Below are 27,152 nucleotides of genomic sequence, written 5' to 3'. Positions count from 1 at the left end.
ATGAAAAAATCTTATTCTAAATAAATGAGTCGAAAAACAAATATATGTATCATCAAGTTTGTTTATTGTCATCACATGTTCAAACACGTTTTTAAACAAGACTGTATACACTTTTTAAAAATGTAACCATGCGCTTGTATCTAAACGTGGCGATGAAAACACGGGTGGTTCTGAATCACCATCATCATCACGGGTGGTAAAAGTCTTGTTAATGTTTTTAAATGAATTGACCTCATCTTTAACACGTCTGTTTGGAACCGTAGAAAGAGGTATGTTCAACATTGCTATAGCACTCAGGAATTCACGCCACCCCTTGGATCTCCTATGAGGATTCATAGATTGAGGCGTGGTAACGTTCTTAACCAAATCGAAAATGTGAGATCCTGGAATGATCGTACCGTTGAAAACAAATTCGCCATCTCTACCCCATGCAGCAACCCCCTGTGATTTCATCATTTTTTCTAATATATACCGGACATTCCTTTTACTTCTCTGCGGTACATTTTGTAAAACCTCTTTAACCGTAGCGTCGTCATCAACGGTCGCTGCATCTGTGGGTGATGTCTGAACATTTTCAGATGCCTGTGGTAGGTTAAGCGTTATCGATTTAGTCTCATGATCACCCTGCTTAACCACCGATATATACCTCTGCAAGAGTGTCGAGTATAATTTGGCTTTTTCATAATCCCCCAAATCAGTTCTGTCCAAAACACTTTTTATCGATGCATCCAAATCATTTTCCGCGCGTTGTCTCAGAGGTATAGGTGCACCATCGTTTTTTAACCTGTCCAGCTGTCGCTGGGGTACCAAATACATCCTTTCAGCGTGTTCCATTAGCCCCCCTGTCTTGACGCTATTAGACTACTTATAAAGGGAACTGCGACGCTTAACAGAGGTAAAAGGAACCCGCCCTCTTGATTGATCACATATTTCTTTCTTAACACACCAATTTTTTTATCGGCTATGAATTTTATAGCTTTTTTCTTTTTTTCCAACTTTTTATATTGTGACTTTGTCAATGGTATTGTACCGCTGAGCACATTCAAAGCCACTTCGCATAAGGTTAGAATCAACTCATTCGAAGATTCTTGTAAAATGAGACGTCTCTGTATCGGCTTAGCCTTAAGTAAGAGTTTTAGAAGCGGCAGATTTCTATAAAGACGATTAGACATGTCAGCGTCTAAACTCTTTTTTTCTGAACATAGACCACCGGATACTCTGAAAGCAGATCCGTTCTGAGACGAAGTGTGTCAGGTGTTCTAGATTTATAATCAATCATGAGGTAGCCAAAGGGTTTTTCAGTAGCGTTTTTAAAACATTCAAGGAAGAATTTGGTATTACCAGGATACATCTGTCTCGCTAATACAGCAATCTGTGTATTGTCTCTTGGGTTTTTGAAAAGTATTAGGTAATTTGTGTTTAAACTGATTGTTCTGCTGGATTTCCCCTGAAAAAACAAATTCTGAACCATGTAGATAGCGCTGAGATTTCTATGATGCACGTATTGTGTAAACACTTTTTCAACCTGCTTATTGCCACTCGCAACATCCATTAAGTCATCGATAATTAATAGCGATGGTTTGGTCGGCGGCAAGAGTTGGTCGTCCGATAGTGTGTCAGGAATACCTTGTATAAAATTAATATTCCTAATTTTTAACAACTCGTCATAAAGAGGTTGCCAGCAGTCGTAAATGTAGACAATGTTTTCAATCGTTGTAGATATTAAGCGGTCGGCATCGGCTATTAACGCTTTCACAAAAAACGTTTTTCCAGAGTTTGACGGTCCGCTTACTATACACGAGAACGGATGTTGCAATCTGAGATCGAATCCTGAGATGATACACATAAATTTTTATTGTAGAAAATAACACACATGCATATAATAGCATAAAATACAAATATAAATATACAAATGTCACAGACATATTGAAAAATCACACATATGCAAATAATGCAAACATCCATATATACAATATGTTACAAACATGTTGAAAATCACACAGATACAAATAATAGAAAACTGTACATATATACAGATGTTACAGACATAATGATAAAAAAAAAAAAAAAAAAAAAAAATGTTTTATTTACATATTTACCTGTGACATCTCTCAAAGTCATCTTGTGTCAATACCCATAGGGGAGCGTCGTAAAGTCTGGGAGCAGGACTCGTTTGTTGTACACAACTTTGAACCTTTTGACATCTGATTTGTTATGTAATGTGAGGTGTCTTTTATTCCTGGTAATTGTGTTTGTGCGTGTTAAAACATGTTGCGACCGGTCTCTATCTATTACATAGCTGTTAACCAAATCAACCAGAGAGCGTAGATTTACAGCTTTTGAATTTTCAGCATTGAGAGTGATACCCTTGGCCTTCATGGATGTCTTACCGTTAGCGGTGATGTAACCATATGTTTTCGGACCGCCTGAACAAAATTCTGTAATGTAATCCCCGGGGCCTACCTCGTCAGTAAGATCGCCCAGATATGGACCTAGGGGTGGCTCCCAGTCACCATCTTTTGAGACAAAGATTAGACTGTCTGTGTCGCTGTACAGCAGCCGATCACCCAATTTCTCCATCACAGAATATAATTCTAGGCGTGCATGAGCAGTTGTAAACGCTCCAAGAAACACATTAATGTCACGCATTTGAGCGCCATAACCGTCTGCATAACGCCACTGAACCAATGCCACTTCGTCCGAGACAAATGCAAAATGTGTGATTTCACGACCGCCCCCAAAAATGTATCGCGAAAAGTCGTCAGGATCTTTCAACAACTCTGTGTATGGAAGGTTTTCCCGCATTGAAAAACGGCCCCAAAGTGAATTCAATAGGAGTTTGTTAATATTTCTCCTTGCAGGGTTTGAACAGATTTTTTCAGGATTCAGACGGATACCCTGTTTTTGAAAATAATCTTCAATGTAGGCATGCTTTTCAGCATCCGTCACAACCCCCGGCGGGTACCCACTGGCTTCCTGTTTGTATTGTAGAAACGTTTTCACATAATCTGCAAACAACGTTTCTGATCTTTGTTCAAAATGCCACACTTCATGAATCTCAGCCAAAACATAGCCCATCTGTACAGCTTTCAACAATTCAATGCTAACCCAACAACCCGAAAGAGATCTCTCGCCGTCAGTATGAGTACATGGTGACGCTTGATTCTCAAGATGACAACATGTTCTACAAAGCGGGAACATTAGTTTGCCACCGCATCGGTATGGCAACACAGGGTGTAAGAGACCACGTGGCGGGTACACCGTTGCTTTAACCAACCCATAGTAATTTTCGAGACTATCAAAGTCTTTCAAAATGATCTGTGGGTGGCCGATCGGATATTCCTTTGATGATTGACAAAACGGGTAGAGACTGGTGAAATCAAAGTAACGAATTTTTTCACCGTTCGATGTTTTGTGATAGAGTTTGTACGCATTCGTTCGACCGCCAAAGAGGCTGTCTCTCGGCTTTAGACGACAGGGATGTGTATATGTCGACATGAACTCTATGACTGATGGATCGACCTGTTTTAAACGACGCCACTGGCACTCCCACATAACTTCGACTTTTAAGCCGTACACCTTGGTGAGGGTTTCAATCTTATCATCAAAATGCCTTCTTAAAACACTGTACGGGAGCCTTGACAAAGGATGAGTCTGGGTGGGTGTGTATTTACAATCATGTCCGTGATGCATACACCCATTAAATTCTAAACCGTATTTACGACCATTTTTTTCATAATAGCCGTCAAGACAGTATTTCCCAACCACAACCTCACCCTCTGTCAGAGCGTGTTGGATGTACACATGCCTGGTTGTTTTGACATATTCCAGCCATTCGATGCTAATGTCTGAAAATGCCTTGTTTTGGCCTGTGTACGCGTTGTTATGTGTAAGAGCGAGTGTATCACGCGGTAGGTAGTGTGTTTTGTATACAGCCATGCAGCACGATGCCAACGTGGTTTGACCAAAAGGGTCTAGACCCGTGCATTCTATGAACTCGTCACGGTATTTCAGACACGCCTCTCTTAACAGCACGACGTCGTTTCGACCGTAGAAACGGAGTTCCTTCTGAAAATCAAAAACACCGCACGCTGATTCGTTGTACCAGTCATCAAATTCACGTCTGCCAGCATTGGACATGTTGTCATATCCATAAAAGGTCTTATCCGGGTATGGGCCTATGTAATGGCTGTTTGAGTGTGTGTTAAACTTGTGTGGGAAATAACCCTTTTCTGTGGTGGTGAGATTTAACGCAGCTGTTGTTTTTGCCAGACTCATCGGTAGAAAAGAATAGCTGTCGATAAAACGCTGTTTAAAACATGCATCAAACATGAATATCAGACGGCATCCAGTCATTGTCACATCTAGTTTGATCCCGTTTTTGGAGTAATATTCCAAAAGTATGAAATTATCAAACCCTGCAGCGTTGTGTGCTAAAAATGTGAAACCGTTGAACCTCGGTCGACGGAGCCAATTCACAAATTCACGCACACACCCGTCACCCTCAGCCGTGAACTCCACACCTGTAAATGTAATTGCGCAAACAAAATTTGCATGATGTTTGCCGTTCTCGAAACGTGTTTCAAAATCAAAAAAAATGTAGCGGTTGTTTGTCTCCTTCAATCTAATGGGTTGTATGAAGCATTCATGCTTAGCGTCTGGAATCAGTTCTTCACGACAATGAACACAGTGTGGTGTCGGACATGTGTGTGGTTTGGGTTTTTTAACACTAACGTGGTAACGCCTGTTACAATTCTTACAAAATTTTGTAAGATCACAATTTGACGCCACCACGCCAGGATCGCTCTTCATAGGACGCGGCTGTTTATGTTTGTCAAAACAAAAATCAGACTTGCAAAACCTCCCACAAGACGAGCAATATCTCGAACCTGTGACCCTTGAAGGGCAGCCGGGGTCGTTACAAACATCACACCTGTATTTGCAACCATGGTCTCGGAACGAAGTGTAACCGGCATAGCAGAATTCACAGACATACGGCACCCCCATGAACGCCTTGAGGTTTAATATTCCGTAGTAATGGCTGTCGTGTATGTATAAAAAGGCTGTTTTTGTATGCGGTACAGTGCTAGTTTGAAATTTCTGCAACACCCCTACGTCTGATCTGTAAAAGATCACAATCTTGATGTCCAATAAGCTCTCAAATTTTGGAACATCATTAAAGCCGACTTTATGGTGAATAGGTAGCCCGCACCGTGTCTGAAATGTGGCAGCCAATTTTTCTAAATAAGCTGTTGGTTTCTCAGGGTTTACAAAATTTGCCAGGCATATCGCGAAGCACAATTGGTTTGTAACATTAACGGGGCAGAATAGATTCATCCTGTTCTTGCTTATTATCTGATCATGAGCCAAATCACGCAATTTACGCCGTGCGCCCCCATCACGACCTCTAGCGATTGAAACAGTCAGGTGTAGTGTCTCATCGCACATGATTTTTTTATTGCTTTGGATTATTTTTTCGATGGCGTCCATCAGAATTTCATAGAATGGTTATTCGCGGGTGAAAGGATCGCATTAACATCTGAAACCAGGGTATCGCCACTCAGTGTGACATCGAAAACACCGCTCTGTCCGGCCAGTGTGTGTGAGAATTTTACGATGTCTTTGAATACATCGTGGATGTGTGAAATATATGATGTTATGTCGCTGCTCGAAACGGATCTGAAATTAATATCACGACGCAGTACCACCCCATTGAACCGTGGTTTAGGTGTAACATGATACCCGTCTATCACAGCATGCCTTATAGACACTTCTTCTAAGGATACTGGATCAGATTCAGCACCACAACCATTTTGAATTTGATGTAAAACATTATTAAACATCTCAATTTCCCCCCATGTCTCGATGTTTAACATATCGTGTAGTGTTTTATTAAAATTGTCCACTGCATCACCACCAATACATTGACGTTTAGACGGCTCCATTATGGATGACAACAAGGTTTAAAACACCCCTTACACACGTGAAATGCCACTTAAACGCAACAAAACCGTTGATAACGATGACCAATCGACACGCTTCAGATCTGATGTATGTTCTACAGCTTTGGCTATAATCCCCACAGTACTAATCAACTTTTCTTGCATGTCATACACCTTAACAATGTTATCTAATACCTGTTTAAGGCATACACAGCATTCAGAATGATTAGAAAACCGCCGGTACCTCTGTGGGTCGATGTGGTTTGGTTCTGTTTGCGTAGCGATGTCTGATCTGGCAAAATCTACAGCATCCCACGCTTTGTAATCCGCGTTGGTCCAATCGGTGACAAAGTCGAGATATACGTTTACGGGGATTCTACCTGTAACAAAATCACACGATGTTAAAATTAATATTTCATTAAAATAACGATTGCGTTAAAACCATGTAAATACACACCTTCTGGCTTTTCCGGGAGCTTGAAAGCTGTTTTCGTCTTCTTTCCTGATAGTTTTATCAAACCTGATTGTCAATATTTTATTAAAATAATAATAAATTGTGTTAAAACATATGTAATACACACCTTGCGGCTTTTTCACCATATGTTTTTGTGCCTTTTCCACGCACAGATCCACCACGGGGGCTAGGTGCTTGCGTTTGCGTGTAGCCTTCCGACCTGACGGCTTGTCGACCCCTGTATTATCAACGCGTGGCTTAGGAATGGTGTCCACTAGTTGTCTGATGGTTGCTGTACAGAACGAGAGATATTACAATCACAACCATATGATGAAAATTTCATAAAAACCGTATTAGATAGTCATAAATATATTACCTAAACTGTCGGCAGAGCATCCAACATCCGCGGTTACAACGTTGGAATTTGGATAATGTTCTGCTATTAGAATGCATACACGGTCAAAAACACACACTCACAACTATGTAGTGGTATTATTATTAGTAGGATCTGTGGTTTTTACAATTACCTTGGTATGAAATTTGTGGTTCAGAATCACCCGCACCAAAACCCTCGGTCCATAGACTTTCGAACCCCGGTGTTTCAAAACACGCCAGGTTTGATGGTCCTTCGAGTGGTTCTACAGAAAAGTTACACCTATTAACAAATAAATAAATAAAACACACACATACGTTGTAACAAGACTTATAGTTTATGTGTTATGAAAAACTTACTGAGAGTCCATAGCCGGTGATGATCCTTGTGATGTCGATCAGTTGAATGAAGACCTCGAGGGCCTCTCTTGTTAAATAGGCCTCTGTGTGTGTGTGTGTGTGTGTGTGTGTGTGTGTGTGTGCGCGCGTGAGATTTGTAAGGTCCCACGTGATTCGGTGTTTGCGAGAATGGTGAAACCAGATGACTCTCGTTGTAAAAACATATGGTGCGTTAGGTGTTAAAATATTGTTGGAGGATGTGCTAGGGTCTGTCTGTGTGTGTGTGTGTGTGTGTGTGTGTGTGTCAATATGAGACTCTGCTAGGTGTCGGGGAAGAATGTGTGATGAACCCGGGAAGGGATGTGCGTGGGGAAAGGGATGTCATTGGGAGAAATGGGGCATAAGCCATCAGCAATGGCCGTAGTTGTAAATAAGTGATAAGAAATCTGTTTTAAAAGTTAGTCTAAGTGTATATGACATCTGTAATGCGTCACATGGGATAGAGCGATAGAGTGGGGCCTGAAGGTGCTGTGATGCTTCCTACATACAAAATGGGGTTCTACCATATTTCAGTCAGTATATGAATAGAGTATGCGTTTGTATTTTTAAAATAAGTCTGTGTAAGTATTGTGTTTAAACGTGTTAAACACTGAAACAGTAGTTGCGTAAAACCATACACTTAAAAATAAGGTTTCTGTTTTAAAAGAAAGTTTCTAAGGGGTGTGTGATATTTGTAAAAGGTCACACGTTGATTCAGCGTTTGCGAGAATGGTGGAACCAGATGACTCTCGTTGTAAAAACATATGGTGCGTTAGGTGTTAAAATATTGTTGGAGGATGTGCTAGGGTCTGTCTGTGTGTGTGTGTGTGTGTGTGTGTGTGTGTGTGTGTGTGTGCGTGTGTCAATATGAGACTCTGCTAGGTGTCGGGAAAGAATGTGTGATGAACCCGGGAAGGGAAGTGCGTGGGGAAAGGGATGTCATTGGGAGAAATGGGGCATAAGCCATCAGCAATGGCCGTAGTTGTAAATAAGTGATAAGAAATCTGTTTTAAAAGTTAGTCTAAGTGTATATGACATCTGTAATGCGTCACATGGGATAGAGCGATAGAGTGGGGCCTGAAGGTGCTGTGATGCTTCCTACATACAAAATGGGGTTCTACCATATTTCAGTCAGTATATGAATAGAGTATGCGTTTGTATTTTTAAAATAAGTCTGTGTAAGTATTGTGTTTAAACGTGTTAAACACTGAAACAGTAGTTGCGTAAAACCATACACTTAAAAATAAGGTTTCTGTTTTAAAAGAAAGTTTCTAAGGGGTGTGTGATATTTGTAAAAGGTCACACGTTGATTCAGCGTTTGCGAGAATGGTGGAACCAGATGACTCTCGTTGTAAAAACATATGGTGCGTTAGGTGTTAAAATATTGTTGGAGGATGTGCTAGGGTCTGTCTGTGTGTGTGTGTGTGTGTGTGTGTGTGTGTGTGTGTGTGTGTGTGTGTGTGTGTCAATATGAGACTCTGCTAGGTGTCGGGAAAGAATGTGTGATGAACCCGGGAAGGGAAGTGCGTGGGGAAAGGGATGTCATTGGGAGAAATGGGGCATAAGCCATCAGCAATGGCCGTAGTTGTAAATAAGTGATAAGAAATCTGTTTTAAAAGTTAGTCTAAGTGTATATGACATCTGTAATGCGTCACATGGGATAGAGCGATAGAGTGGGGCCTGAAGGTGCTGTGATGCTTCCTACATACAAAATGGGGTTCTACCATATTCAGTCAGTATATGAATAGCGTATGCGTTTGTATTTTTAAAATAAGTTTGTGTAAGTATTGTGTTTAAACGTGTTAAACACTGAAACAGTAGTTGAGTAAAACCATACACTTAAAAATAAGGTTTCTGTTTTAAAAGTAGAGGTATACCGGTTTATGACCTCTCCCACAACAGCCAGTTTGTAAACAAGTGATAAGACATCTGTTTTTTAAAGCCTGTCTAAGTGTTTATGTAAGAATGGACATCGCGGGAGCATACTTTGTCTTACATAACAGATGTCTGGAGGGGGAAGGAAGGAAGGAGGTCATAAATTACGCGCAGGGTGTCCGGTGGAGAAGGCAGAAGGGGTGAAGGCTAGGAGGTCATAAATTACGCGCACAGTGTCCAGTGTCCAGTGGAGAAGGGGAGAAGGGGAGAAGGTAGAAGGGTAGATGGTCATAAATCACGCGCTTTTTCCTCATACAGATATGTCATCAATCATTTTTGACATAAAGTATATTTTAATCACTACTCATGTAAATACTTTCATTTTAAAAGTTTTTCAATAGTTAAAGCTTACAGCACCTGGTATTCCCATGTAGTCTCCCATCCAAGTACTAACCAGGCCCAAGCCTTCTTAGCTTCTGAGATCAGACAAGATTGGGCATTCTTCAGCTGGTTTGTCCGTACACAAACTCTGCTTGAAAATCTTGAACTTTAAACCAAAAGGGCTTTGAAAACATTATAAAGTGCGAAAACTCCCGCTTTACTGTCAAATTATGATGGAGAAAAGGCAAAAAAAGCTAACAAAGCCATGTAAATACTTTCATTTGAAAAGTTTTTCAATAGTTAAAGCTTACAGCACCTGGTATTCCCAGGTAGTCTCCCATCCAAGTAATAACCAGGCCCAAGCCTTCTTAGCTTCTGAGATCAGACAAGATTGGGAATTCTTCAGCTGGTTTGTCCGTACACAAACGCTGCTTGAAAATCTTGAACTTTAAACCAAAGGGGCTTGAACACATATCAAAGAGTGAAAACTCCCGCTTTACTGTCAAATTATGATGGAGAAAAGGCAAAAAGTTGGAGTGGTAAGCTTTTATTTGCAAAACAACTAAAGTGCACACCTTCTAGAGGCAATGCAATACTGGGTCGATGAATGAAGCGGATGGAGCAGGCCCTATTGCCGACTCCCTGTTATAAAAATCCGCTTAATATGACATATCAGATATTAAATTGACATCAGGGTGCGTAGCACCTGAAGGCCGAGGGCTGGAAAACCCCACCTAATCGATTCAGCTCCACCCCACTCCATAGCCAAGCCTGTAAATGATCGTTGTAGAGCACACACAGACAAAGAAACTTGAAGAGAAGTTTAAAAAAAAAAAAAAAAAAAAAAAAAGAAAAAAGGCGGGAAAACATACTAAAGAAAGAAAGTACCCCTTAACTTATTTAAAAAAGTTAACAAAGTGATGTAAATACTTTCATTTTAAAAGTTTTACAATAGTTAAAGCACCTGGCATTCCCATGTAGTCTCCCATCCAAGTACTAACCAGGCCCAAGCCTTCTTAGCTTCTGAGATCAGACAAGATTGGGCAATCTTCAGCTGGCATGTCCGTAAGCAAACTCTGCTTGAAAATCTTGGACTTTAAACAAAAGGACTTTGAAAACATTATAAAGTGCGAAAACTCCCGCTTTACTATCAAATTATGATGGAGAAAAGGCAAAAAAAGCTAACAAAGCCATGTAAATACTTTCATTTTAAAAGTTTTTCAATAGTTAAAGCTTACAGCACCTGGTATTCCCATGTAGTCTCCCATCCAAGTACTAACCAGGCCCAAGCCTTCTTAGCTTCTGAGATCAGACAAGATTGGGCATTCTTCAGCTGGTTTGTCCGTACACAAACTCTGCTTGAAAATCTTGAACTTTAAACCAAAAGGGCTTTGAAAACATTATAAAGTGCGAAAACTCCCGCTTTACTGTCAAATTATGATGGAGAAAAGGCAAAAAAAGCTAACAAAGCCATGTAAATACTTTCATTTGAAAAGTTTTTCAATAGTTAAAGCTTACAGCACCTGGTATTCCCAGGTAGTCTCCCATCCAAGTAATAACCAGGCCCAAGCCTTCTTAGCTTCTGAGATCAGACAAGATTGGGCATTCTTCAGCTGGTTTGTCCGTACACAAACTCTGCTTGAAAATCTTGAACTTTAAACCAAAGGGGCTTGAACACATATCAAAGAGTGAAAACTCCCGCTTTACTGTCAAATTATGATGGAGAAAAGGCAAAAAGTTGGAGTGGTAAGCTTTTATTTGCAAAACAACTAAAGTGCACACCTTCTAGAGGCAATGCAATACTGGGTCGATGAATGAAGCGGATGGAGCAGGCCCTATTGCCGACTCCCTGTTATAAAAATCCGCTTAATATGACATATCAGATATTAAATTGACATCAGGGTGCGTAGCACCTGAAGGCCGAGGGCTGGAAAACCCCACCTAATCGATTCAGCTCCACCCCACTCCATAGCCAAGCCTGTAAATGATCGTTGTAGAGCACACACAGACAAAGAAACCTGAAGAGAAGTTTAAAAAAAAAAAAAAAAAAAAAAAAAAAAAAAAGGCGGGAAAACATACTAAAGAAAGAAAGTACCCCTTAACTTATTTTAAAAAAGTTAACAAAGTGATGTAAATACTTTCATTTTAAAAGTTTTACAATAGTTAAAGCACCTGGCATTCCCATGTAGTCTCCCATCCAAGTACTAACCAGGCCCAAGCCTTCTTAGCTTCTGAGATCAGACAAGATTGGGCAATCTTCAGCTGGCATGTCCGTAAGCAAACTCTGCTTGAAAATCTTGGACTTTAAACAAAAGGACTTTGAAAACATTATAAAGTGCGAAAACTCCCGCTTTACTATCAAATTATGATGGAGAAAAGGCAAAAAAAGCTAACAAAGCCATGTAAATACTTTCATTTTAAAAGTTTTTCAATAGTTAAAGCTTACAGCACCTGGTATTCCCATGTAGTCTCCCATCCAAGTACTAACCAGGCCCAAGCCTTCTTAGCTTCTGAGATCAGACAAGATTGGGCATTCTTCAGCTGGTTTGTCCGTACACAAACTCTGCTTGAAAATCTTGAACTTTAAACCAAAAGGGCTTTGAAAACATTATAAAGTGCGAAAACTCCCGCTTTACTGTCAAATTATGATGGAGAAAAGGCAAAAAAAGCTAACAAAGCCATGTAAATACTTTCATTTGAAAAGTTTTTCAATAGTTAAAGCTTACAGCACCTGGTATTCCCAGGTAGTCTCCCATCCAAGTAATAACCAGGCCCAAGCCTTCTTAGCTTCTGAGATCAGACAAGATTGGGCATTCTTCAGCTGGTTTGTCCGTACACAAACTCTGCTTGAAAATCTTGAACTTTAAACCAAAGGGGCTTGAACACATATCAAAGAGTGAAAACTCCCGCTTTACTGTCAAATTATGATGGAGAAAAGGCAAAAAGTTGGAGTGGTAAGCTTTTATTTGCAAAACAACATAAAGTGCACACCTTCTAGAGGCAATGCAATACTGGGTCGATGAATAAAGCGGATGGAGCAGGCCCTATTGCCGACTCCCTGTTATAAAAATCCGCTTAATATGAAATATCAGATATTAAATTGACATCAGGGTGCGTAGCACCTGAAGGCCGAGGGCTGGAAAACCCCACCTAATCGATTCAGCTCCACCCCACTCCATAGCCAAGCCTGTAAATGATCGTTGTAGAGCACACACAGACAAAGAAACCTGAAGAGAAGTTTAAAAAAAAAAAAAAAAAAAAAAAAAGAAAAAAGGCGGGAAAACATACTAAAGAAAGAAAGTACCCCTTAACTTATTTAAAAAAGTTAACAAAGTGATGTAAATACTTTCATTTTAAAAGTTTTACAATAGTTAAAGCACCTGGCATTCCCATGTAGTCTCCCATCCAAGTACTAACCAGGCCCAAGCCTTCTTAGCTTCTGAGATCAGACAAGATTGGGCAATCTTCAGCTGGCATGTCCGTAAGCAAACTCTGCTTGAAAATCTTGGACTTTAAACAAAAGGACTTTGAAAACATTATAAAGTGCGAAAACTCCCGCTTTACTATCAAATTATGATGGAGAAAAGGCAAAAAAAGCTAACAAAGCCATGTAAATACTTTCATTTTAAAAGTTTTTCAATAGTTAAAGCTTACAGCACCTGGTATTCCCATGTAGTCTCCCATCCAAGTACTAACCAGGCCCAAGCCTTCTTAGCTTCTGAGATCAGACAAGATTGGGCATTCTTCAGCTGGTTTGTCCGTACACAAACTCTGCTTGAAAATCTTGAACTTTAAACCAAAAGGGCTTTGAAAACATTATAAAGTGCGAAAACTCCCGCTTTACTGTCAAATTATGATGGAGAAAAGGCAAAAAAAGCTAACAAAGCCATGTAAATACTTTCATTTGAAAAGTTTTTCAATAGTTAAAGCTTACAGCACCTGGTATTCCCAGGTAGTCTCCCATCCAAGTAATAACCAGGCCCAAGCCTTCTTAGCTTCTGAGATCAGACAAGATTGGGCATTCTTCAGCTGGTTTGTCCGTACACAAACTCTGCTTGAAAATCTTGAACTTTAAACCAAAGGGGCTTGAACACATATCAAAGAGTGAAAACTCCCGCTTTACTGTCAAATTATGATGGAGAAAAGGCAAAAAGTTGGAGTGGTAAGCTTTTATTTGCAAAACAACTAAAGTGCACACCTTCTAGAGGCAATGCAATACTGGGTCGATGAATGAAGCGGATGGAGCAGGCCCTATTGCCGACTCCCTGTTATAAAAATCCGCTTAATATGACATATCAGATATTAAATTGACATCAGGGTGCGTAGCACCTGAAGGCCGAGGGCTGGAAAACCCCACCTAATCGATTCAGCTCCACCCCACTCCATAGCCAAGCCTGTAAATGATCGTTGTAGAGCACACACAGACAAAGAAACCTGAAGAGAAGTTTAAAAAAAAAAAAAAAAAAAAAAAAAAGAAAAAAGGCGGGAAAACATACTAAAGAAAGAAAGTACCCCTTAACTTATTTAAAAAAGTTAACAAAGTGATGTAAATACTTTCATTTTAAAAGTTTTACAATAGTTAAAGCTTACAGCACCTGGCATTCCCATGTAGTCTCCCATCCAAGTACTAACCAGGCCCAAGCCTTCTTAGCTTCTGAGATCAGACAAGATTGGGCAATCTTCAGCTGGCATGTCCGTAAGCAAACTCTGCTTGAAAATCTTGGACTTTAAACAAAAGGACTTTGAAAACATTATAAAGTGCGAAAACTCCCGCTTTACTATCAAATTATGATGGAGAAAAGGCAAAAAAAGCTAACAAAGCCATGTAAATACTTTCATTTTAAAAGTTTTTCAATAGTTAAAGCTTACAGCACCTGGTATTCCCAGGTAGTCTCCCATCCAAGTAATAACCAGGCCCAAGCCTTCTTAGCTTCTGAGATCAGACAAGATTGGGCATTCTTCAGCTGGTTTGTCCGTACACAAACTCTGCTTGAAAATCTTGAACTTTAAACCAAAGGGGCTTGAACACATATCAAAGAGTGAAAACTCCCGCTTTACTGTCAAATTATGATGGAGAAAAGGCAAAAAGTTGGAGTGGTAAGCTTTTATTTGCAAAACAACTAAAGTGCACACCTTCTAGAGGCAATGCAATACTGGGTCGATGAATGAAGCGGATGGAGCAGGCCCTATTGCCGACTCCCTGTTATAAAAATCCGCTTAATATGACATATCAGATATTAAATTGACATCAGGGTGCGTAGCACCTGAAGGCCGAGGGCTGGAAAACCCCACCTAATCGATTCAGCTCCACCCCACTCCATAGCCAAGCCTGTAAATGATCGTTGTAGAGCACACACAGACAAAGAAACCTGAAGAGAAGTTTAAAAAAAAAAAAAAAAAAAAAAAAAAGAAAAAAGGCGGGAAAACATACTAAAGAAAGAAAGTACCCCTTAACTTATTTTAAAAAAGTTAACAAAGTGATGTAAATACTTTCATTTTAAAAGTTTTACAATAGTTAAAGCACCTGGCATTCCCATGTAGTCTCCCATCCAAGTACTAACCAGGCCCAAGCCTTCTTAGCTTCTGAGATCAGACAAGATTGGGCAATCTTCAGCTGGCATGTCCGTAAGCAAACTCTGCTTGAAAATCTTGGACTTTAAACAAAAGGACTTTGAAAACATTATAAAGTGCGAAAACTCCCGCTTTACTATCAAATTATGATGGAGAAAAGGCAAAAAAAGCTAACAAAGCCATGTAAATACTTTCATTTTAAAAGTTTTTCAATAGTTAAAGCTTACAGCACCTGGTATTCCCATGTAGTCTCCCATCCAAGTACTAACCAGGCCCAAGCCTTCTTAGCTTCTGAGATCAGACAAGATTGGGCATTCTTCAGCTGGTTTGTCCGTACACAAACTCTGCTTGAAAATCTTGAACTTTAAACCAAAAGGGCTTTGAAAACATTATAAAGTGCGAAAACTCCCGCTTTACTGTCAAATTATGATGGAGAAAAGGCAAAAAAAGCTAACAAAGCCATGTAAATACTTTCATTTGAAAAGTTTTTCAATAGTTAAAGCTTACAGCACCTGGTATTCCCAGGTAGTCTCCCATCCAAGTAATAACCAGGCCCAAGCCTTCTTAGCTTCTGAGATCAGACAAGATTGGGCATTCTTCAGCTGGTTTGTCCGTACACAAACGCTGCTTGAAAATCTTGAACTTTAAACCAAAGGGGCTTGAACACATATCAAAGAGTGAAAACTCCCGCTTTACTGTCAAATTATGATGGAGAAAAGGCAAAAAGTTGGAGTGGTAAGCTTTTATTTGCAAAACAACTAAAGTGCACACCTTCTAGAGGCAATGCAATACTGGGTCGATGAATGAAGCGGATGGAGCAGGCCCTATTGCCGACTCCCTGTTATAAAAATCCGCTTAATATGACATATCAGATATTAAATTGACATCAGGGTGCGTAGCACCTGAAGGCCGAGGGCTGGAAAACCCCACCTAATCGATTCAGCTCCACCCCACTCCATAGCCAAGCCTGTAAATGATCGTTGTAGAGCACACACAGACAAAGAAACCTGAAGAGAAGTTTAAAAAAAAAAAAAAAAAAAAAAAAAAAAAAAAAGGCGGGAAAACATACTAAAGAAAGAAAGTACCCCTTAACTTTTTTAAAAAAGTTAACAAAGTGATGTAAATACTTTCATTTTAAAAGTTTTACAATAGTTAAAGCACCTGGCATTCCCATGTAGTCTCCCATCCAAGTACTAACCAGGCCCAAGCCTTCTTAGCTTCTGAGATCAGACAAGATTGGGCAATCTTCAGCTGGCATGTCCGTAAGCAAACTCTGCTTGAAAATCTTGGACTTTAAACAAAAGGACTTTGAAAACATTATAAAGTGCGAAAACTCCCGCTTTACTATCAAATTATGATGGAGAAAAGGCAAAAAAAGCTAACAAAGCCATGTAAATACTTTCATTTTAAAAGTTTTTCAATAGTTAAAGCTTACAGCACCTGGTATTCCCATGTAGTCTCCCATCCAAGTACTAACCAGGCCCAAGCCTTCTTAGCTTCTGAGATCAGACAAGATTGGGCATTCTTCAGCTGGTTTGTCCGTACACAAACTCTGCTTGAAAATCTTGAACTTTAAACCAAAAGGGCTTTGAAAACATTATAAAGTGCGAAAACTCCCGCTTTACTGTCAAATTATGATGGAGAAAAGGCAAAAAAAGCTAACAAAGCCATGTAAATACTTTCATTTGAAAAGTTTTTCAATAGTTAAAGCTTACAGCACCTGGTATTCCCAGGTAGTCTCCCATCCAAGTAATAACCAGGCCCAAGCCTTCTTAGCTTCTGAGATCAGACAAGATTGGGCATTCTTCAGCTGGTTTGTCCGTACACAAACTCTGCTTGAAAATCTTGAACTTTAAACCAAAGGGGCTTGAACACATATCAAAGAGTGAAAACTCCCGCTTTACTGTCAAATTATGATGGAGAAAAGGCAAAAAGTTGGAGTGGTAAGCTTTTATTTGCAAAACAACTAAAGTGCACACCTTCTAGAGGCAATGCAATACTGGGTCGATGAATGAAGCGGATGGAGCAGGCCCTATTGCCGACTCCCTGTTATAAAAATCCGCTTAATATGACATATCAGATATTAAATTGACATCAGGGTGCGTAGCACCTGAAGGCCGAGGGCTGGAAAACCCCACCTAATCGATTCAGCTCCACCCCACTCCATAGCCAAGCCTGTAAATGATCGTTGTAGAGCACACACAGACAAAGAAACCTGAAGAGAAGTTTAAAAAAAAAAAAAAAAAAAAAAAAAGAAAAAAGGCGGGAAAACATACTAAAGAAAGAAAGTACCCCTTAACTTATTTAAAAAAGTTAACAAAGTGATGTAAATACTTTCATTTTAAAAGTTTTACAATAGTTAAAGCACCTGGCATTCCCATGTAGTCTCCCATCCAAGTACTAACCAGGCCCAAGCCTTCTTAGCTTCTGAGATCAGACAAGATTGGGCAATCTTCAGCTGGCATGTCCGTAAGCAAACTCTGCTTGAAAATCTTGGACTTTAAACAAAAGGACTTTGAAAACATTATAAAGTGCGAAAACTCCCGCTTTACTATCAAATTATGATGGAGAAAAGGCAAAAAAAGCTAACAAAGCCATGTAAATACTTTCATTTTAAAAGTTTTTCAATAGTTAAAGCTTACAGCACCTGGTATTCCCATGTAGTCTCCCATCCAAGTACTAACCAGGCCCAAGCCTTCTTAGCTTCTGAGATCAGACAAGATTGGGCATTCTTCAGCTGGTTTGTCCGTACACAAACTCTGCTTGAAAATCTTGAACTTTAAACCAAAAGGGCTTTGAAAACATTATAAAGTGCGAAAACTCCCGCTTTACTGTCAAATTATGATGGAGAAAAGGCAAAAAAAGCTAACAAAGCCATGTAAATACTTTCATTTGAAAAGTTTTTCAATAGTTAAAGCTTACAGCACCTGGTATTCCCAGGTAGTCTCCCATCCAAGTAATAACCAGGCCCAAGCCTTCTTAGCTTCTGAGATCAGACAAGATTGGGCATTCTTCAGCTGGTTTGTCCGTACACAAACTCTGCTTGAAAATCTTGAACTTTAAACCAAAGGGGCTTGAACACATATCAAAGAGTGAAAACTCCCGCTTTACTGTCAAATTATGATGGAGAAAAGGCAAAAAGTTGGAGTGGTAAGCTTTTATTTGCAAAACAACTAAAGTGCACACCTTCTAGAGGCAATGCAATACTGGGTCGATGAATGAAGCGGATGGAGCAGGCCCTATTGCCGACTCCCTGTTATAAAAATCCGCTTAATATGACATATCAGATATTAAATTGACATCAGGGTGCGTAGCACCTGAAGGCCGAGGGCTGGAAAACCCCACCTAATCGATTCAGCTCCACCCCACTCCATAGCCAAGCCTGTAAATGATCGTTGTAGAGCACACACAGACAAAGAAACCTGAAGAGAAGTTTAAAAAAAAAAAAAAAAAAAAAAAAAGAAAAAAGGCGGGAAAACATACTAAAGAAAGAAAGTACCCCTTAACTTATTTAAAAAAAGTTAACAAAGTGATGTAAATACTTTCATTTTAAAAGTTTTACAATAGTTAAAGCACCTGGCATTCCCATGTAGTCTCCCATCCAAGTACTAACCAGGCCCAAGCCTTCTTAGCTTCTGAGATCAGACAAGATTGGGCAATCTTCAGCTGGCATGTCCGTAAGCAAACTCTGCTTGAAAATCTTGGACTTTAAACAAAAGGACTTTGAAAACATTATAAAGTGCGAAAACTCCCGCTTTACTATCAAATTATGATGGAGAAAAGGCAAAAAAAGCTAACAAAGCCATGTAAATACTTTCATTTTAAAAGTTTTTCAATAGTTAAAGCTTACAGCACCTGGTATTCCCATGTAGTCTCCCATCCAAGTACTAACCAGGCCCAAGCCTTCTTAGCTTCTGAGATCAGACAAGATTGGGCATTCTTCAGCTGGTTTGTCCGTACACAAACTCTGCTTGAAAATCTTGAACTTTAAACCAAAGGGCTTGAAAACATTATAAAGTGCGAAACTCACATATCAAAGAGTGAAAACTCCCGCTTTACTGTCAAATTATGATGGAGAAAAGGCAAAAAGTTGGAGTGGTAAGCTTTTATTTGCAAAACAACTAAAGTGCACACCTTCTAGAGGCAATGCAATACTGGGTCGATGAATGAAGCGGATGGAGCAGGCCCTATTGCCGACTCCCTGTTATAAAAATCCGCTTAATATGACATATCAGATATTAAATTGACATCAGGGTGCGTAGCACCTGAAGGCCGAGGGCTGGAAAACCCCACCTAATCGATTCAGCTCCACCCCACTCCATAGCCAAGCCTGTAAATGATCGTTGTAGAGCACACACAGACAAAGAAACCTGAAGAGAAGTTTAAAAAAAAAAAAAAAAAAAAAAAAAAGAAAAAAGGCGGGAAAACATACTAAAGAAAGAAAGTACCCCTTAACTTATTTAAAAAAGTTAACAAAGTGATGTAAATACTTTCATTTTAAAAGTTTTACAATAGTTAAAGCACCTGGCATTCCCATGTAGTCTCCCATCCAAGTACTAACCAGGCCCAAGCCTTCTTAGCTTCTGAGATCAGACAAGATTGGGCAATCTTCAGCTGGCATGTCCGTAAGCAAACTCTGCTTGAAAATCTTGGACTTTAAACAAAAGGACTTTGAAAACATTATAAAGTGCGAAAACTCCCGCTTTACTATCAAATTATGATGGAGAAAAGGCAAAAAAAGCTAACAAAGCCATGTAAATACTTTCATTTTAAAAGTTTTTCAATAGTTAAAGCTTACAGCACCTGGTATTCCCATGTAGTCTCCCATCCAAGTACTAACCAGGCCCAAGCCTTCTTAGCTTCTGAGATCAGACAAGATTGGGCATTCTTCAGCTGGTTTGTCCGTACACAAACTCTGCTTGAAAATCTTGAACTTTAAACCAAAAGGGCTTTGAAAACATTATAAAGTGCGAAAACTCCCGCTTTACTGTCAAATTATGATGGAGAAAAGGCAAAAAAAGCTAACAAAGCCATGTAAATACTTTCATTTGAAAAGTTTTTCAATAGTTAAAGCTTACAGCACCTGGTATTCCCAGGTAGTCTCCCATCCAAGTAATAACCAGGCCCAAGCCTTCTTAGCTTCTGAGATCAGACAAGATTGGGCATTCTTCAGCTGGTTTGTCCGTACACAAACTCTGCTTGAAAATCTTGAACTTTAAACCAAAGGGGCTTGAACACATATCAAAGAGTGAAAACTCCCGCTTTACTGTCAAATTATGATGGAGAAAAGGCAAAAAGTTGGAGTGGTAAGCTTTTATTTGCAAAACAACTAAAGTGCACACCTTCTAGAGGCAATGCAATACTGGGTCGATGAATAAAGCGGATGGAGCAGGCCCTATTGCCGACTCCCTGTTATAAAAATCCGCTTAATATGAAATATCAGATATTAAATTGACATCAGGGTGCGTAGCACCTGAAGGCCGAGGGCTGGAAAACCCCACCTAATCGATTCAGCTCCACCCCACTCCATAGCCAAGCCTGTAAATGATCGTTGTAGAGCACACACAGACAAAGAAACCTGAAGAGAAGTTTAAAAAAAAAAAAAAAAAAAAAAAAAAAAAAAAGGCGGGAAAACATACTAAAGAAAGAAAGTACCCCTTAACTTATTTAAAAAAGTTAACAAAGTGATGTAAATACTTTCATTTTAAAAGTTTTACAATAGTTAAAGCACCTGGCATTCCCATGTAGTCTCCCATCCAAGTACTAACCAGGCCCAAGCCTTCTTAGCTTCTGAGATCAGACAAGATTGGGCAATCTTCAGCTGGCATGTCCGTAAGCAAACTCTGCTTGAAAATCTTGGACTTTAAACAAAAGGACTTTGAAAACACTTTAAAGTGCGAAAACTCCCGCTTTACTATCAAATTATGATGGAGAAAAGGCAAAAAAAGCTAACAAAGCCATGTAAATACTTTCATTTTAAAAGTTTTTCAATAGTTAAAGCTTACAGCACCTGGTATTCCCATGTAGTCTCCCATCCAAGTACTAACCAGGCCCAAGCCTTCTTAGCTTCTGAGATCAGACAAGATTGGGCATTCTTCAGCTGGTTTGTCCGTACACAAACTCTGCTTGAAAATCTTGAACTTTAAACCAAAAGGGCTTTGAAAACATTATAAAGTGCGAAAACTCCCGCTTTACTGTCAAATTATGATGGAGAAAAGGCAAAAAAAGCTAACAAAGCCATGTAAATACTTTCATTTGAAAAGTTTTTCAATAGTTAAAGCTTACAGCACCTGGTATTCCCAGGTAGTCTCCCATCCAAGTAATAACCAGGCCCAAGCCTTCTTAGCTTCTGAGATCAGACAAGATTGGGCATTCTTCAGCTGGTTTGTCCGTACACAAACTCTGCTTGAAAATCTTGAACTTTAAACCAAAGGGGCTTGAACACATATCAAAGAGTGAAAACTCCCGCTTTACTGTCAAATTATGATGGAGAAAAGGCAAAAAGTTGGAGTGGTAAGCTTTTATTTGCAAAACAACTAAAGTGCACACCTTCTAGAGGCAATGCAATACTGGGTCGATGAATGAAGCGGATGGAGCAGGCCCTATTGCCGACTCCCTGTTATAAAAATCCGCTTAATATGACATATCAGATATTAAATTGACATCAGGGTGCGTAGCACCTGAAGGCCGAGGGCTGGAAAACCCCACCTAATCGATTCAGCTCCACCCCACTCCATAGCCAAGCCTGTAAATGATCGTTGTAGAGCACACACAGACAAAAAAACCTGAAGAGAAGTTTAAAAAAAAAAAAAAAAAAAAAAAAAGAAAAAAGGCGGGAAAACATACTAAAGAAAGAAAGTACCCCTTAACTTATTTAAAAAAGTTAATAAAGTGATGTAAATACTTTCATTTTAAAAGTTTTACAATAGTTAAAGCACCTGGCATTCCCATGTAGTCTCCCATCCAAGTACTAACCAGGCCCAAGCCTTCTTAGCTTCTGAGATCAGACAAGATTGGGCAATCTTCAGCTGGCATGTCCGTAAGCAAACTCTGCTTGAAAATCTTGGACTTTAAACAAAAGGACTTTGAAAACATTATAAAGTGCGAAAACTCCCGCTTTACTATCAAATTATGATGGAGAAAAGGCAAAAAAAGCTAACAAAGCCATGTAAATACTTTCATTTTAAAAGTTTTTCAATAGTTAAAGCTTACAGCACCTGGTATTCCCATGTAGTCTCCCATCCAAGTACTAACCAGGCCCAAGCCTTCTTAGCTTCTGAGATCAGACAAGATTGGGCATTCTTCAGCTGGTTTGTCCGTACACAAACTCTGCTTGAAAATCTTGAACTTTAAACCAAAAGGGCTTTGAAAACATTATAAAGTGCGAAAACTCCCGCTTTACTGTCAAATTATGATGGAGAAAAGGCAAAAAAAGCTAACAAAGCCATGTAAATACTTTCATTTGAAAAGTTTTTCAATAGTTAAAGCTTACAGCACCTGGTATTCCCAGGTAGTCTCCCATCCAAGTAATAACCAGGCCCAAGCCTTCTTAGCTTCTGAGATCAGACAAGATTGGGCATTCTTCAGCTGGTTTGTCCGTACACAAACTCTGCTTGAAAATCTTGAACTTTAAACCAAAAGGGCTTTGAAAACATTATAAAGTGCGAAAACTCCCGCTTTACTGTCAAATTATGATGGAGAAAAGGCAAAAAAAGCTAACAAAGCCATGTAAATACTTTCATTTGAAAAGTTTTTCAATAGTTAAAGCTTACAGCACCTGGTATTCCCAGGTAGTCTCCCATCCAAGTAATAACCAGGCCCAAGCCTTCTTAGCTTCTGAGATCAGACAAGATTGGGCATTCTTCAGCTGGTTTGTCCGTACACAAACTCTGCTTGAAAATCTTGAACTTTAAACCAAAGGGGCTTGAACACATATCAAAGAGTGAAAACTCCCGCTTTACTGTCAAATTATGATGGAGAAAAGGCAAAAAGTTGGAGTGGTAAGCTTTTATTTGCAAAACAACAAATAAAGTGCACACCTTCTAGAGGCAATGCAATACTGGGTCGATGAATAAAGCGGATGGAGCAGGCCCTATTGCCGACTCCCTGTTATAAAAATCCGCTTAATATGACATATCAGATATTAAATTGACATCAGGGTGCGTAGCACCTGAAGGCCGAGGGCTGGAAAACCCCACCTAATCGATTCAGCTCCACCCCACTCCATAGCCAAGCCTGTAAATGATCGTTGTAGAGCACACACAGACAAAGAAACCTGAAGAGAAGTTTAAAAAAAAAAAAAAAAAAAAAAAAAGAAAAAAGGCGGGAAAACATACTAAAGAAAGAAAGTACCCCTTAACTTATTTAAAAAAGTTAACAAAGTGATGTAAATACTTTCATTTTAAAAGTTTTACAATAGTTAAAGCACCTGGCATTCCCATGTAGTCTCCCATCCAAGTACTAACCAGGCCCAAGCCTTCTTAGCTTCTGAGATCAGACAAGATTGGGCAATCTTCAGCTGGCATGTCCTTAAGCAAACTCTGCTTGAAAATCTTGGACTTTAAACAAAAGGACTTTGAAAACATTATAAAGTGCGAAAACTCCCGCTTTACTGTCAAATTATGATGGAGAAAAGGCAAAAAAAGCTAACAAAGCCATGTAAATACTTTCATTTGAAAAGTTTTTCAATAGTTAAAGCTTACAGCACCTGGTATTCCCAGGTAGTCTCCCATCCAAGTAATATCCAGGCCCAAGCCTTCTTAGCTTCTGAGATCAGACAAGATTGGGCATTCTTCAGCTGGTTTGTCCGGTACACAAACTCTGCTTATTGACTTTAAACATCTTGAACTTTAAACCAAAGGGGCTTGAACACATATCAAAGAGTGAAAACTCCCGCTTTACTGTCAAATTATGATGGAGAAAAGGCAAAAAGTTGGAGTGGTAAGCTTTTATTTGCAAAACAACAATAAAGTGCACACCTTCTAGAGGCAATGCAATACTGGGTCGATGAATGAAGCGGATGGAGCAGGCCCTATTGCCGACTCCCTGTTATAAAAATCCGCTTAATATGACATATCAGATATTAAATTGACATCAGGGTGCGTAGCACCTGAAGGCCGAGGGCTGGAAAACCCCACCTAATCGATTCAGCTCCACCCCACTCCATAGCCAAGCCTGTAAATGATCGTTGTAGAGCACACACAGACAAAGAAACCTGAAGAGAAGTTTAAAAAAAAAAAAAAAAAAAAAAAAAAAAAAAAGGCGGGAAAACATACTAAAGAAAGAAAGTACCCCTTAACTTATTTTAAAAAAGTTAACAAAGTGATGTAAATACTTTCATTTTAAAAGTTTTACAATAGTTAAAGCACCTGGCATTCCCATGTAGTCTCCCATCCAAGTACTAACCAGGCCCAAGCCTTCTTAGCTTCTGAGATCAGACAAGATTGGGCAATCTTCAGCTGGCATGTCCTTAAGCAAACTCTGCTTGAAAATCTTGGACTTTAAACAAAAGGACTTTGAAAACATTATAAAGTGCGAAAACTCCCGCTTTACTATCAAATTATGATGGAGAAAAGGCAAAAAAAGCTAACAAAGCCATGTAAATACTTTCATTTTAAAAGTTTTTCAATAGTTAAAGCTTACAGCACCTGGTATTCCCATGTAGTCTCCCATCCAAGTACTAACCAGGCCCAAGCCTTCTTAGCTTCTGAGATCAGACAAGATTGGGCATTCTTCAGCTGGTTTGTCCGTACACAAACTCTGCTTGAAAATCTTGAACTTTAAACCAAAAGGGCTTTGAAAACATTATAAAGTGCGAAAACTCCCGCTTTACTGTCAAATTATGATGGAGAAAAGGCAAAAAAAGCTAACAAAGCCATGTAAATACTTTCATTTGAAAAGTTTTTCAATAGTTAAAGCTTACAGCACCTGGTATTCCCAGGTAGTCTCCCATCCAAGTAATAACCAGGCCCAAGCCTTCTTAGCTTCTGAGATCAGACAAGATTGGGCATTCTTCAGCTGGTTTGTCCGTACACAAACGCTGCTTGAAAATCTTGAACTTTAAACCAAAGGGGCTTGAACACATATCAAAGAGTGAAAACTCCCGCTTTACTGTCAAATTATGATGGAGAAAAGGCAAAAAGTTGGAGTGGTAAGCTTTTATTTGCAAAACAACTAAAGTGCACACCTTCTAGAGGCAATGCAATACTGGGTCGATGAATGAAGCGGATGGAGCAGGCCCTATTGCCGACTCCCTGTTATAAAAATCCGCTTAATATGACATATCAGATATTAAATTGACATCAGGGTGCGTAGCACCTGAAGGCCGAGGGCTGGAAAACCCCACCTAATCGATTCAGCTCCACCCCACTCCATAGCCAAGCCTGTAAATGATCGTTGTAGAGCACACACAGACAAAGAAACCTGAAGAGAAGTTTAAAAAAAAAAAAAAAAAAAAAAAAAGAAAAAAGGCGGGAAAACATACTAAAGAAAGAAAGTACCCCTTAACTTATTTTAAAAAAGTTAACAAAGTGATGTAAATACTTTCATTTTAAAAGTTTTACAATAGTTAAAGCACCTGGCATTCCCATGTAGTCTCCCATCCAAGTACTAACCAGGCCCAAGCCTTCTTAGCTTCTGAGATCAGACAAGATTGGGCAATCTTCAGCTGGCATGTCCGTAAGCAAACTCTGCTTGAAAATCTTGGACTTTAAACAAAAGGACTTTGAAAACATTATAAAGTGCGAAAACTCCCGCTTTACTATCAAATTATGATGGAGAAAAGGCAAAAAAAGCTAACAAAGCCATGTAAATACTTTCATTTTAAAAGTTTTTCAATAGTTAAAGCTTACAGCACCTGGTATTCCCATGTAGTCTCCCATCCAAGTACTAACCAGGCCCAAGCCTTCTTAGCTTCTGAGATCAGACAAGATTGGGCATTCTTCAGCTGGTTTGTCCGTACACAAACTCTGCTTGAAAATCTTGAACTTTAAACCAAAAGGGCTTTGAAAACATTATAAAGTGCGAAAACTCCCGCTTTACTGTCAAATTATGATGGAGAAAAGGCAAAAAAAGCTAACAAAGCCATGTAAATACTTTCATTTGAAAAGTTTTTCAATAGTTAAAGCTTACAGCACCTGGTATTCCCAGGTAGTCTCCCATCCAAGTAATAACCAGGCCCAAGCCTTCTTAGCTTCTGAGATCAGACAAGATTGGGAATTCTTCAGCTGGTTTGTCCGTACACAAACGCTGCTTGAAAATCTTGAACTTTAAACCAAAGGGGCTTGAACACATATCAAAGAGTGAAAACTCCCGCTTTACTGTCAAATTATGATGGAGAAAAGGCAAAAAGTTGGAGTGGTAAGCTTTTATTTGCAAAACAACTAAAGTGCACACCTTCTAGAGGCAATGCAATACTGGGTCGATGAATGAAGCGGATGGAGCAGGCCCTATTGCCGACTCCCTGTTATAAAAATCCGCTTAATATGACATATCAGATATTAAATTGACATCAGGGTGCGTAGCACCTGAAGGCCGAGGGCTGGAAAACCCCACCTAATCGATTCAGCTCCACCCCACTCCATAGCCAAGCCTGTAAATGATCGTTGTAGAGCACACACAGACAAAGAAACCTGAAGAGAAGTTTAAAAAAAAAAAAAAAAAAAAAAAAAAAAAAAAAGGCGGGAAAACATACTAAAGAAAGAAAGTACCCCTTAACTTATTTAAAAAAGTTAACAAAGTGATGTAAATACTTTCATTTTAAAAGTTTTACAATAGTTAAAGCACCTGGCATTCCCATGTAGTCTCCCATCCAAGTACTAACCAGGCCCAAGCCTTCTTAGCTTCTGAGATCAGACAAGATTGGGCAATCTTCAGCTGGCATGTCCGTAAGCAAACTCTGCTTGAAAATCTTGGACTTTAAACAAAAGGACTTTAAAAACATTATAAAGTGCGAAAACTCCCGCTTTACTATCAAATTATGATGGAGAAAAGGCAAAAAAAGCTAACAAAGCCATGTAAATACTTTCATTTGAAAAGTTTTTCAATAGTTAAAGCTTACAGCACCTGGTATTCCCATGTAGTCTCCCATCCAAGTACTAACCAGGCCCAAGCCTTCTTAGCTTCTGAGATCAGACAAGATTGGGCATTCTTCAGCTGGTTTGTCCGTACACAAACTCTGC

The 27,152-nt window shown here is 39.4% G+C and overlaps 15 pseudogenes; all 15 read right to left on the bottom strand.

The window, feature by feature from the left end:
• Positions 1-9,426: 9,426 nt before the first annotated feature.
• On the bottom strand, positions 9,427-9,545 carry LOC114772271 (uncharacterized; annotated as a pseudogene).
• Positions 9,546-10,633: 1,088 nt separating this feature from the next.
• LOC114772270 (uncharacterized) lies at positions 10,634-10,752 on the bottom strand (annotated as a pseudogene).
• Positions 10,753-11,841: 1,089 nt separating this feature from the next.
• On the bottom strand, positions 11,842-11,960 carry LOC114772269 (uncharacterized; annotated as a pseudogene).
• A 1,089-nt stretch (positions 11,961-13,049) lies between these two features.
• LOC114772268 (uncharacterized) lies at positions 13,050-13,168 on the bottom strand (annotated as a pseudogene).
• An 817-nt stretch (positions 13,169-13,985) lies between these two features.
• Positions 13,986-14,104, bottom strand: LOC114772367 (uncharacterized; annotated as a pseudogene).
• A 1,089-nt stretch (positions 14,105-15,193) lies between these two features.
• LOC114772267 (uncharacterized) lies at positions 15,194-15,312 on the bottom strand (annotated as a pseudogene).
• A 1,089-nt stretch (positions 15,313-16,401) lies between these two features.
• LOC114772372 (uncharacterized) lies at positions 16,402-16,520 on the bottom strand (annotated as a pseudogene).
• A 1,088-nt stretch (positions 16,521-17,608) lies between these two features.
• On the bottom strand, positions 17,609-17,727 carry LOC114772371 (uncharacterized; annotated as a pseudogene).
• Positions 17,728-18,816: 1,089 nt separating this feature from the next.
• On the bottom strand, positions 18,817-18,935 carry LOC114772370 (uncharacterized; annotated as a pseudogene).
• An 829-nt stretch (positions 18,936-19,764) lies between these two features.
• On the bottom strand, positions 19,765-19,883 carry LOC114772369 (uncharacterized; annotated as a pseudogene).
• A 1,088-nt stretch (positions 19,884-20,971) lies between these two features.
• Positions 20,972-21,090, bottom strand: LOC114772368 (uncharacterized; annotated as a pseudogene).
• A 1,088-nt stretch (positions 21,091-22,178) lies between these two features.
• LOC114772366 (uncharacterized) lies at positions 22,179-22,297 on the bottom strand (annotated as a pseudogene).
• Positions 22,298-24,608: 2,311 nt separating this feature from the next.
• LOC114772365 (uncharacterized) lies at positions 24,609-24,727 on the bottom strand (annotated as a pseudogene).
• Positions 24,728-25,816: 1,089 nt separating this feature from the next.
• LOC114772364 (uncharacterized) lies at positions 25,817-25,935 on the bottom strand (annotated as a pseudogene).
• A 1,089-nt stretch (positions 25,936-27,024) lies between these two features.
• LOC114772363 (uncharacterized) lies at positions 27,025-27,143 on the bottom strand (annotated as a pseudogene).
• Positions 27,144-27,152: the final 9 nt, after the last annotated feature.

Source organism: Denticeps clupeoides, unplaced genomic scaffold, assembly GCF_900700375.1.
Source record: "Denticeps clupeoides unplaced genomic scaffold, fDenClu1.1, whole genome shotgun sequence".
Classification (NCBI taxonomy): Eukaryota; Metazoa; Chordata; class Actinopteri; order Clupeiformes; family Denticipitidae; genus Denticeps; species Denticeps clupeoides.
The sequence above is the reverse complement of the archived record's forward strand: the minus strand, read 5'-3'. Positions and strand labels throughout refer to the sequence as shown.